This window comes from Alligator mississippiensis, chromosome 9 (assembly GCF_030867095.1).
Source record: "Alligator mississippiensis isolate rAllMis1 chromosome 9, rAllMis1, whole genome shotgun sequence".
In the NCBI taxonomy this organism is placed as follows: domain Eukaryota; kingdom Metazoa; phylum Chordata; order Crocodylia; family Alligatoridae; genus Alligator; species Alligator mississippiensis.
Window position 1 is genome coordinate 41,651,975 of NC_081832.1, and position 12,795 is coordinate 41,664,769.

A 12,795-nucleotide genomic window follows, 5' to 3' on the forward strand; every position below is an offset into this window, starting at 1 on the left:
CGCCTTCCAAGTCGGCGGGCGCATGAGAGTCGGTGAGAAGATCCCGCTCCTTCCCGGAGCCCGTCACGACGCAGCCCCCCTGCTGCGGAGGGCAGGGCACGAGGGGCCTCAGAAACCGGAAGTCGCTGCTCCCCGACCCCGTGCTCAAGCACACTTCGTACCGGTAACTCCTGGACAGGGTGCCGGTCCCCGACACATCCACCCAGTCTCTCGGCAAGTTGCCGTCGCCATACAACGTGCCGGGAGCACTGGTGTACTGCTCCCCGCCCCCTCTCCTCCGGCACACCTTGACCAGGACAAATGTCACGACGGAGAGCAGGAAGAGGAAGGACACGAGGCACAGGGAGACGGTTAGGTACATGGTTAAAGCGCCTGTGTCGGCCCCTTCGGCGGCGTCGGCATCAGCGGACTGCAGGTAGGCGTCGGAAAAGCCGTCCACGAGCAGGATGTTGAGGGTGGCGGAGGAGGACAGGGGCGACTCCCCGCTGTCCCTGACGAGCACAATGAGCCTGTGCTTCACCGTGTCGCGCTCCGTCAGCGGCCGGCTCGTCCTGACTTCGCCGCTGTGCAGCGCCACGGCGAAGAGCCCCGGCTCCGTGGCGCGGAGCAGCTGGTAGGACAGCCAGGCGTTCTGCCCCGCGTCCGCGTCCACCGCCACCACCTTGGTCACCAGGTAGCCCGGCTCGGCCGAGCGCGGCACCAGCTCGCTCCACGCCGCCGTGCTGTTCTGCAGCGGGTGCAGCACGAAGGGCGCGTTGTCGTTCTCGTCCAGCACCACGACGCGCACCACGGCCTCGGAGCTGAGCGCCGGGGACCCGGCGTCCGTCGCTCTCACGCCCACCTCGAACTCGCGCTCCTCCTCGTAATCCGTCGTCCTGAGCACGTAGATGTCGCCGCTCTCGGGGTTGATGGAGACGGAGGACGCGGCGGCGCCCGGGCCGCGCAGGATCGAGTAGGTCACTCGGGCGTTTTTCCCTGCGTCCGTGTCCAGGGCGGTGACGCTGCCAATCAGCAGGGCCGGACTGTTGTTCTCCCGCACGGACATGCTGTAAGCTCGCTGGGTAAATTCCGGAGTGTTGTCATTAACGTCCGATATTTCTAAGGAAATCGTTTCCTGGGCTGTGAGACTGGGTGTCCCCATGTCCATGGTCGTGATGGTTATGTTATATTCCGAGATTCTCTCCCTGTCCAGAGTCGTTTCTGTTCGGAGCTCATAGTAGTTGCTCCTGGCTGGTGTTAGAATGAAAGGCACGTCATCAGGGATGGAGCACACTGTTCGCCCATTGTCTCCAGAATCTCGGTCTCTGACACTGAACAAGGCCACTACTGTCTGGGGTGGAGAGTCCTCGGTTATAGATCTGGTGAGGGCTGTCAGTACCACCTCTGGGGGGTTGTCATTTACATCCAAAACACCTACGAGGACTCTACAGTGGGCTGACAGACCCCCGCCATCCGTGGCTCTAACTCCCATCTCATACATTTTAGCTTCTTCATAATCCACCCTTCCGACGACTCGTATTTCTCCGGTGACAGAGTTTATTTGGAATAGCCGGCGATGTCTCTCTGATTTTTGTGTGAAGGAATAGCGTACTTCACCCGAGAATCCTTCGTCAGGATCCTTGGCCACTACTCTGACTACCAGGTGGTCCACTGGGCTGTTTTCCAGGAGGTGAGCTTCATACGTTTCTCGGGTAAAGACAGGGATGTTATCGTTGGCATCCAGAACTATGACGCGGACTTGAGCTGTACCGGACCTGGGGGGGGAACCCCCATCGGTCGCTGTTAGTGTTAAACTCATCTCTGGCTTCTCTTCGCGGTCTAGCTGTCTCTGCAGCACGAGCTCTGCGTATTTATCGCCATCCTTTTTCGCCCTGACAACTAAAGAGAAATGGTCATTGAGGCCGAGTGTGTAGTTCTGAAGGCTGTTGCTTCCAACATCTATATCCTGGGCACTTTCCAGAGGGAACCCAGACCCAACAGAGGTGGTTTCCTGGATTTCTAATATAATTTCATTTTCCGGGAACAGGGGGGAGTTATCATTTATGTCATAAATTTCCACTTCCGCTCGAATTAACTGCAAGGGGTTGTCAAAAAATATTTCAAAAAATATTTTGCAGATCTCACTGTGCGGGCAGATTTCCTCCCGGTCAAGCTTCTCCCTTATTGTTAGATCTCCAGTACTTAGATTCAGCCGAAAATACTGTTTACTTCTTTCAGTAATGACTCGGGCTTTACGAGCAGTCATCTCGCTTACTGGCACACCCAAATCCTTTGCAATGTTGGCGACAAAGGAGTCCCTCTCCATTTCTTCGGGTACAGAATAGCGAATTGTCTCGCATCCCACCCGGAAAGCGCACAGAGAGAAAATTAAAAAGACTACTTGCCTTTGGATGGAGCTGCTCCGTAGCCAACCCGCCATTCTCCTCCAGCAAAACAGTCCTCTTAAAGTATTTGCTTAGATTTCCGGCAAATGTCCTTAGTGCCTAATATTACACCTTAATTGCCAGTAATTCTGCTATTAATTGTACATGGAATGAACTTAAAACGTCCCTACACTGTGTCCAGCCGTTCATTCCCAGCAGCTAATATGGCGTTCCTTTCTCCTTGAACGTGAGTGATCCTGCCAGAAAAGCTTATACAGCGAAAGGATCTGCTGGTCTTTGGCCAACAGCGCCACTCAGCGTTTCTACTAAAAATTAAAAAAACCTTTGATCCCAATAAATTGCCTTTGTTTCTGTAGCGTTTTCATTTTGATTAATGGACTAATTGATTAATTGATTGGACTAATGGATTAATTTATTAATTTTGCAATACTTTGAGCAGTGAAGCCGCAGAAATGATATGGAAATATCTCCTCCGTAAATAACATAGTTACTTGAAAATATGATGTTGCTATGCTTACTACTTCTTTAAGAGTATTTCTCAACTAGGAACTTTTTACAGATAATGTCATAGCTTGCTATTAATTACTGGATAATAATCAATCCACCCTTGCAAAAAGACATATTACTTATATTGTACATGTTAATCTATTTTCTCTTCACCTCAGCACAAAATTAATTGATACATGGGTTTTAGCATTGGTAGTAAAAATCAGAACAGGCCTGGACCAGTGCAGGAAAGGAGAAGGAAGCTAGATGCCCTGAGTTTTCCAGGGAAGACTTCGTAGTTCACCAGTCTGAATTTAAGGAGAAAGCAAATATACCCCTTTTTGCTCAGCACATGCCATTTTTTAACAGTTTGGGGATCACTGTTGGTATGCTTAATAGGGAGAACTGGTCTATATTCTGAAAATAGAAAGATCAGAAGAAATTGTCTCGGTGGAAGCCAAAATAAGCCTATTTTTAATACTTGTTTCTGATGCACAAGGCCCGTTATTTGAGATTACCAAAACGGAAAGCTGCTTCACCAGTACAGGCTTTGTGAACGGGATTTTTAAACCTCCCTGCTTGCCATCGGGCACCTCCAGGGAAGGAATCCTGCCTGATCTACACAATAAAGAGCAACTTAGAACAACTCAGAGACACTCTCACAGGGACACTCTCATGGATTCAGAGGGACAGCTTTTCCATCTCTAGCTCCCTCCGTGCAAACATTAATTTTATTTCCTACCTATGGGGACTTTTTACCATCTTTAATTTTACCTTTAATTTGGCTTTGAGCCCGAAAGCTTGCAGAAAAAGAGTTTTTCTTGGGGTTTTTGTTTGTTTGTTTGTTTGTTTTTGCGATTTCCTAGTTGGTCTAATAAAAGGTATCATTTTTTAACCAAGAGTTCTAGATTTTGCATTTCTTTTTGTCTCAGACCAACACGGCTACCAAATACATCCTTGAAGGGGATTAAAATTATGTGATTGCCTGTCATAGCAGGGAGCTGGTTATCACCCGGCTCACAAGTGATCTCTTGCTATGATTATTAGTTAACAGTGAGAATGACTTCAACACCGGGCTGGAGTGATTTATATACATTTAGGAAAAGATTTGATACAGGCAACGAAAAAACACAGGAATGTGGCTTCTTTCCAATTTTCTGGACTCAGGGAGCATCCTGAAGTTGGACTCTTTTTCTGAATTATTTGCGTTCATCCTCCGAAAGTTTGACTTTGGGAAGTCTCTTCTACCTGCAGGTAGGCATCGGAAATCACGTCTACCAGGAGTACCTGGATCATCGCTGCTGTGAACCGAGGTGACCTGCCATTATCTTTACCAAGTATTACCAGTTTCTGCTTCAAGGAGTCTCTCTCTGTTTCGGGCCTCGTGGTCCTTATTTCCCCGGTCTGGGGCCCCACTGTGAAGAGATCCGGTGCCGTAGCCTTCAGCAGGCGGTAGGAAAGCCAGGCGATTTGGCCAGCGGTTGAGTCCACCGCCACCACCTTGGTGCCAGTGTAACCAGGTTCCGCTGACCTAGGAACCAGCTCATTAGCAGGGGAGGCGCTGTTCTGCAGAGGGTGCAAGACGAGGGGGGCGTTGTCATTTTCATCACTTAAGAAGAAATCTAGTGTGCGGTTGGTGCTCAAGGAGGGTGAGCCGCCGTCCTCTGCTCTCACTATACAACGGAACTCCCTCATGCGCTCAAAGCCTGCGAGCTGTAGAGTATACACCTTCCCGTTTTCGGAGTTGAGGACAACGGGAGGCCTCCCACCTTTCCAGGCAATAGCGTGTAGCCGCGTACCTCACTTCGGCATTCTGTTCTTTATCCAGGTCAACAGCGTGCACCGCTCCAATAATGTGGTTGGGCTGACTGTTTTTCTGCAGGTACATGACATATGATGACTAATCAAATACAGGCGGCTTATCTTTGACGTCCGATATTTGCACGTTAATAACCAGCTTCGCGCTTACACGTGGATGTCCTAAGCCTCTGGCTGTGATAATTATGTTATACTCTGGTACCTCCTCTCGGTCCAGGGGGCCTGTGTCACTAGTTCGTAGAAATTATGTAAAATTTGTTTCAGATCGAAAGGGGCGTCATCGTGGATGGCGCAGACCGTCTTGCAATTGTCCCCAGAGTCCCGGTTTCTGACACTGAGCAGTGCCACCACTGTCTCCGGGAAGGAGTCCTCGGGCAGTGGGCTAGTTACGGAAGTAATTGTCACCTCCGGGGAGTTATCATTGACACCTGTCACCTCCACGAGGACCTTGAAGTGAGCAGACAGGCTCCCGGAATCTGTGGCTTGAACGTCCATTTCATGCATCGTTGCTTCTTCATAATAGATCTGGCCACAAGCGGTAATTTTACCCATTAGCTGGTTTAGCCTGAATAGCCGGAGGACTCTGTCGAGCAACTGGCTGAAGGAGTAGATTATTTCTGCATTCTACCCAAGATCCAGATCAACCTAGTGACCAAAGTGCCGCGCGGGCTGTTTTCCATTTACTTCGCCTGATGGACCGACTGCCCGAACTGAGGAGCCTTGTCGTTGGCATCCAAAACAACCACTCGTACTGTTTGTCCCTATGTCGGAATTATGGGCTTTTTCCAGCCGAAAGCGGGTTCCGGGGTGAGATTGCTCGGTAATGTTTAAGATCAGCGTTTCTTTGGGGAATTTCGGTGAATTGTCATTGATATCCTCAATCTACACTTTCATCTTGTGGAGCTGTAATGGGTGCTTTAGCACTAATTAGAAATGTAAAGTACAAGGGTCCAGGGGTCCGCACAGCTTCTCCCGGTCTATTTGATCTTTTATCCATACATCTCCCGTGCCAAAGACGAGCTGTAGATACTTTCTGCTGCTGTTGTAAGAAATGATCCTGGCTCTACGAGGAAGGATCTACCTTACATCCGGATCTAGATCCCTTACTATGTTGCCTACAAAAGACCATCTGTCCCTCTCCTCCGGCACCGAATACCGAATGGTATCTGCCACCGACTCGCATGTACAAAGGAACAGAAAAGCAGACCGGACTTGCCTTTTCTTGCCGTGGGTCCCTACTTCGTCAGCCATTTCATAACAGAACTGTTCCCAGGGATCCGGAATAATTGCTAGCTATACTAAAAAAGAGACTGCCTTATATGTTTATTAAGATAAAGCTATTTATTAGTCTTCTCAAACACATACTTATTCCGTTCCTTTTCCTCCGGCTGAGGTCCTTAGAACAATGCAAGGCAGAATATTTGCAACTCCTTTTCTGCAGCACCTTAGCCAATAGCCTCACCACGTGTTGAACCAGCAACTGCAGAAACTGGAGTGATTTTGAAAACCACATACAAAGAAGATCAAAGCCAATTGTCATTCCCGCTGCAAATTTATGCACAATACATTTCTATATGACATATGCCTTTGATATGGAGGTTGTTTACATTCTAAAGATAAAAATCGACATAAAACTATATAAACATGAACCGAAACAGTAACAAATAGTCTTAATTTCTCTAGTTGAGTAGTTCCATCATACTTTATTTTTATTTATTTTATATAAAAGGGCAACTTGGTTGTATTAAGGTAGAACAACATGATAGGGTTTCAAATACATTACTTTTATCTCTGTTCCAAACAGGAGACTTTACCACACCTTCAGCTCTCATGTAAAATATGATTTTTCATTTCTACCTGGGAGAATTTTTACAGTCTATGCTTTCTCCTATGCCTGATGAAGGGTAAGTGTGCCTGAAAGTTTGCAAATAAATAAAGTAATTTGTTTGCAAATATCTAGTTGGTCTAATAAAAGATATCATCTCTTCCACGAATTTTAATTCTTTTTACTTTTATCTCTGACACTTTTTCTTCTCCTTTAATGGAAATGTTTTCTAGTTAAATCAAAAGATGGACCCCAGTAAGACGATATTCATGAAGTAAACTTTTAGGAAGGGTCTGAGACACTTACATTAATCTCTGCCCATATTTCCTTTTGGAAAAGGTGCATGAATGTAGGTATAATTATGTATATACAATGACTCAGGAAGCTGTGCGCTGGTAGCAGACAGTGTCCAGAAGTTTCTCTTTTGGTTTTCTTGTTTTGAAAGTTTCCTGACTGTTATTCCCATAAAGGGAGCTAAAAGCAAAAAGTAAACCGTCAAATACACTATTTAATAGATAATGCATAAGTTTGAATTTTTAGGGTGCTATATCTAAATCTTAGATTTGCTATGTTCATTTCTAGAGCTTTTGTGTTATAAAGCTCAAGGGTTATCATAATCAGGACAGAAGCTTGAAAAGAAATGAAATCACAGTCAAGTTATTAAATACACTGGAATACAGCTCTTCTCTTCTTTCATATATGCATTAATGTATGAGTGTAAAAAAAATCTTTTGCTGTGGAGTCATACTGGTTGGGAAAATCAGTTTCTTGCTGGTTTAGAAAAAGTCAGAAGTATCTGCCTATACATAGATGTCTTTGGATGGGAACGGACAAAGGAAGTCCATTCCCACATGGAGAAAGGGCAGCAAAAGGGCTGGGAAGCCCTCCTGGCTAAACAGGGAAATCACGGTCCTTCTTAGAAAGAAGAAAGAGGCATACAAACAATGGAAGCTGGGGACATGCCCCAAGCAGGACTATACAACAACCACCCGCACTTGTAGCGAGACAAATTAGAAAGGCTGAACTTAGAGTAGCAACGGGAATCAAGGACAACAAAAAGTCCTTCTTTAGGTATGTAAGGAACAAGAGGAAAGCAAATGGGAGTGTGGGGCCACTGCTCAACAACTCAGGACAGCTGATAAACGACACTCAAGAGAAACCTGAACTCCTGAATGACTACTTTGCCTCGGTGTTTCAGTGGGACACGGGGAAAATCATGACCGACAAGATACAGAATGAGCAGGGCAGAAATGACTACCTCCCTACTGTTGTCGTAGAACCGGTGTGTGATCATTTAAAGAAATTAGACATATGTAAGTCAGCAGGACTGGCTGAACTCCATCTGAGGATGCTGAAGGAGCTGGCTGACATCTTTGTGGAGCCACTGGCAAAAATGTTCCAAAACTCGTGGCACTCTGGAGAGGTCCCTGAGGACTCGAAGAGGGCCAATGTTGTGCCCATCTTCAAGAATGGGAGGAGGCAGGACCCAGGTAACTATAGGCCAATTAGCCTAACTTCTATCCCAGGGAAAATCCTGGAAGAATCCATTAAGGAGTCTATGTGTGATAGGCTTGCAGAAGGCAGGATTCTGAATGACAGCTATCATGGCTTTGTCAAGGGTAGGTCTTGTCTAACTAACCTAATTTCCTTTTATGATCAGGTGACTCACCACCTGGATAAAGGAGAAATGGTAGATACTGTATACCTTGACTCCTAAAAGCCTTTGATCTGGTATCCCATGATGTTCTTGTGAAAAATTGGAAGATAGTGGGCTTAACTGTGGGATGGTTAGGTGGGTATGAAGCTGGCTATGGGGTAGGACCCAGAGAGTCCTAATGAATGGATCTGTGTCATCCTGGTGAGAACTGAGCAGTGGTGTCCCGCAGGGGTCGGTACTTGGTGTCATCTGTAAACTTGGCCAGTGAGCTCTTCACACCCTCATCCAAATTATTGATGAAGATGTTGAAAAGTATAGAACCAAGTTATGGGGAAGTGTGGTCACGCTTGAAGATAGGCTATAGATACAGGTGGATCTAGACAAACTAGCAAGTTGGGCGAGTCAGAACCAGATGAAGTTCAATGTTGAAAAATGTAAAGTGGTCCTCCTGGGGATGAACAATCCCCTGCACACCTACAGGCTTGGCCATGCCAACCTGACCAGCACTACGAATGAAAGAGACCTGGGAGTAATAATACACCAGAGCATGAATATGAGCCGGCAATGCGACTCTGTTGCCAGCAGGGCAAATAATACTCTGACATACATCGAATGCTGTATCTCCAACAAGACCAAGGAGGTGATTCTTCTGCTCTACTTGGCACTGGTGAGACCCCAGCTGGAGTACTGCATCCAGTTCTGGGTGCTGCACTTCAACAAGGACATGGTAAAACTTGAGAGAGTCCAGAGAAGGGCCACCTGTAGGATTAGAGGATTGAACGGAAACCCATATGAAGAAAGGCTGAGGGACCTAGGACTCTTTAGCCTGAAAAAGAGAAGGCTGAGAGTGGACTCGGTAGCAGTTTACCACTAGGTCAGGGAAGTACATCAGGGGCAGGGTCATGAACACCACATGCTCCTGGAGGCTGGGGGGCACGGCGAGCTTCCACAGGCAGCAGCAGCAGCGCTGTCGCCAGCAGGAGCATGGTGGCAGTGAGCAGTGAGCTCCCACAGGCAGTTGCAGCACTATCTGCAGGGGGAGGGGGGGGGTGCTGGCCGCAGACATTGCTGGCAGCATCGGCGGTAGCCAGCAGTGATTGGGGTGCACTGCCAAGTTCAGGGGGTGCACGTGCACCCCCTACCTGTTGCCAATGGGCTCCGTGAACAACTGTTTACCAGGGGCCCCTGGGGAGAACCGGAATTAATGGCCACAAACTCATGGAAGACCATTTCAGGCTCAACATCAGGAAAAACTTTTTCACACTTAGGGTGTCCAGATTGTGGAATAAGCTCTCTCCAGAGGTGGTGCAATCGCCTACCCTGGAAATCTTCAAGAAGAGACTGGATAGTCATCTTGCTGGGGTCACCTGACCCCACCTCTCTTTCCTGTCTGGTGCAGGGACCTGGACTCGATCTTCTCAGGTCCCTTCCAGCCTTACAATCCATGAATCTATGAATTTATTCATGATTTCTCCATGAAGACCGTATTATAAATGGATCTTGGCGAGAGTTCTCAATAGCTCATAGAAAAGCCAATGATTCTGAGCAGTTTCTATCAGTAACTAATTATCTCCTAACTAGTTAACTTGCAGTTGATTGGGGACAGAATCCAGATAATTTTAAAACATTATAAAATTACGAGTCTATTGTCATTTTCTTCAGTCATATCAAGTTCTGCAAAGATTATAGAACTTAAGGAAATTCTGAGCCCATTCTAGGTTTTTAAGTATCGTAATCAGCTGTTTTTATAATATCACTGTTATCGTTTTTGGAATTTGTAGAAATAAAGGTTCTTCCTTTGCCCTGCACTATTGAATGCCCCGCGTTGATACTCTGATCACAATTTACTTGGTACCTGTGAGTTGTTTTCCTTCAGGCATAAGGTGTATGAGGTATGAGTATATATAAGGAGCTGACACTAAAAAGAGCTGCAACAGTTCCTGGTGTTTCGTCGTCTCATATCACTCCATATCTTGGCTCATTTTCTTTTAGATCCAGAACCTCAAAGACAGACTATGTGAAAAATCGTGATTCCACATCTATTCTTGCATCATAAAGAAACGTATCTTTTTAGTTTTCTAAAACTGAAGAACTCAGCTTCTTAATACCTCCCGTTTAGAAGAACCTCCTTTTGCCCTAAATTCTTTGGAAAGAACGCTTATATTTTCTGCCCATTCTTTTTCTTTGCCATTATTCCTTCCCCACATAATTCATATTGATCTTATCAAGTTCATATTTGAAAACCACGTTTCTGACACATTCTTCTCCAGCCAGGATCCGTAGGCAGCTTGATTCACAATGGCCATAACTTTCTCCAAATCCAGAGCAAAAATAGAAGCTGCATTTTCAGGTCTTTGTGGATTGACATCGTTAAATGCAGGAAGTAAATGCCTATAATGTCTCTGTTTCTGTCTTTCCTTATTACCTTAGGAATGGGCTTTCATCCTTGTCTGTCTACAGCGCCAATTTAAAAAAACCTATAAAGAACACAGTTGGAAAATAGATGGTAGCAATAAATAATTCATAGGCTCCCTAGTCAAATGCGAGCTCCCATCGTGATACCACCAGTCTGCAGGAAAATGAGAATTGTTCCTCACCCCCAGTTTCCATTTTCACTGTAAATAAACGGAGTGCATTTCCCCGGTCTGCCTCGATAATCCAGAGGTGAGAAAAACGTTATTTTTTTCACCTCTATTGATTCAGAAATTAACACTTTTATTTCTTGTTTTGATCATACTCTCTAATGTAACTGTTTGTCCCGAATTCACTCGGTTCTTACCATCCAAGAGTCTGTGCATGAGTCTTTACAGATCTTCTGCAGCCTTCTCTCACTTTCTCCGGGTACTGACTAATGGCTAGGTGAAAAAAACAGATTTGCTTAGAGACAAGAAGAGAAAGAAGCCCCAGCCGTCTGTGTGAGAACTGCTAGTGCATTCGTCCTCTCTTTTTTCGGGAAAAGAGGTTTCCTTTCGTTCCGCAATGAAGCTACTCTTAGAGCATCCTTTCGAAGGGTCTTGAACTAGGGTAATAGTCGAATACAAGCATATTATTGCAGACTTAATTCTAACCTCAGATTGCGTCAGTATGGCGGCTCCCCAACTTGCTTCTTCCCGACTGAAATTTCCTTGCCCATCAGCAGCAATAATGCACAGCACTGGCCAACAACGACACATAGTGTTCAAACGAAGAACTGCTGACATAAATCCACTTCGTGCATCTCAGCACAGATTTCTCAGGAAAGCTATTTTCAAAGTAAGCTATTTCAAACATTTCTTATTTTAAAATAAATGTCTTCCTTGTACTAACTGATTCACTCACTTCCCTGGAAGGAATTTAGGCTCTCGTCAAACAGCTGAAAGAGACTTTAATTTCACGATTTGAGACATTCTAGTGACATTTTAACATAATTTGAGACATACCAGCTGTACCAGACATTGCTCAGACACTCTGATCTGGCCCTCAGCTCTAAAACCAAGTCAAGAAACAGTTGTTTCATTCAAAAAGAAGTTGCAGAAGGCTGAGAACCTTGTGTCTTTTTCTGTTTTACGACATATCGGTAACATTTTCTTGCTAAATTTATTTAACATTTAACATAAGCATCATTTTGATAATACAAACCTTTAGGAGAATCTTATCTTAGAATCATAGAAAGTTAGGGTTTGAAGGGACCTCAGGAGGTGATCTAGTTCAAACCCCTTCTCAAAGCAGGACCAGCCCCCTAGATCACGCCAGACAAAAAACTTCTGCTGTTACTGAAGCTACAGAATTTTATGGATAGCCCATACCACAAAATAGCACTTCCAGATTTGGAAAAAGAAGGAACTCCCTTGTATCCTGTCCTCAGATGTCATTCCCAGTTGTGAGAATTGAGCGTGTATGGTTTTAGTCATAGCACTCTCATCTAGTCTTCGCACTTTACTTTGTTAGTGACAATCAGCTGGATGACTGGACAATTTGACTTCCATAACTATCCATCCAAAGCTGACCAAGTCGTTTCCTGTTTGCACTTTTTGGAGATAGTAACTCTAGTTCCTTTCTGTAGCCATGATGAGCTCAGTAGCTATTAATTTCTCACATACAATTTTCATGTTCTCTTATCACAGTCATTAGCACTACTTGACCAAATCAAAAGGCTTCTCTTTCCTGTCTTTTTCCTCAATGGGTTATCTTTTTCCCTCAATAAAGTGTCTTCTATTTAATTAGTAGGAAGAACATGCCAATATTAGACAATATTATCCATAAATCCCTGAAAAAATTAGTTTTCTTCTACTGCAAGGTCTCTGAAAGTCTTCCAAGACCAAAAAGATTTTTTCTTTCCCCAATTTTTCATAGACATATTCTGTATCGAAAATGCCATTAGCTCAGTCTTTTATGTTGAATCTAAATTCCATTCTCTGTTTATTTATGACCTTGACCTGCTTCTCAAGCAATGTATCTGAGTTCTTGCTAATCAACTTGCCTTATTAATGCCATTATTAGTGCTATTAATTCAAAGTAAGCTTACTGTGCAGCAAAAACACTGCACAGTAAGCCCACCCCAGAACAGCCTGGTTAAGGCTGCTCCCACGCTGCTCTACCACCCTGAAGAAGCCAGAGGGAGCTCTAGGGTCCCCTCTGAGGGAAGG

At 45.3% G+C, this 12,795-nt stretch overlaps 1 long non-coding RNA gene and 1 pseudogene across 1 annotated transcript; both read right to left on the reverse strand.

The window, feature by feature from the left end:
- Positions 1-578: 578 nt before the first annotated feature.
- Positions 579-2,670, reverse strand: LOC106737338 (protocadherin beta-15-like; annotated as a pseudogene).
- Positions 2,671-6,371: 3,701 nt separating this feature from the next.
- LOC109283067 (uncharacterized) lies at positions 6,372-11,231 on the reverse strand. Its single transcript, XR_002090092.2, has 2 exons — positions 10,950-11,231; positions 6,372-10,647 (listed from the first exon to the last, which is right to left on the reverse strand). It is a non-coding gene; the product is annotated as an uncharacterized LOC109283067 (long non-coding RNA).
- Positions 11,232-12,795: the final 1,564 nt, after the last annotated feature.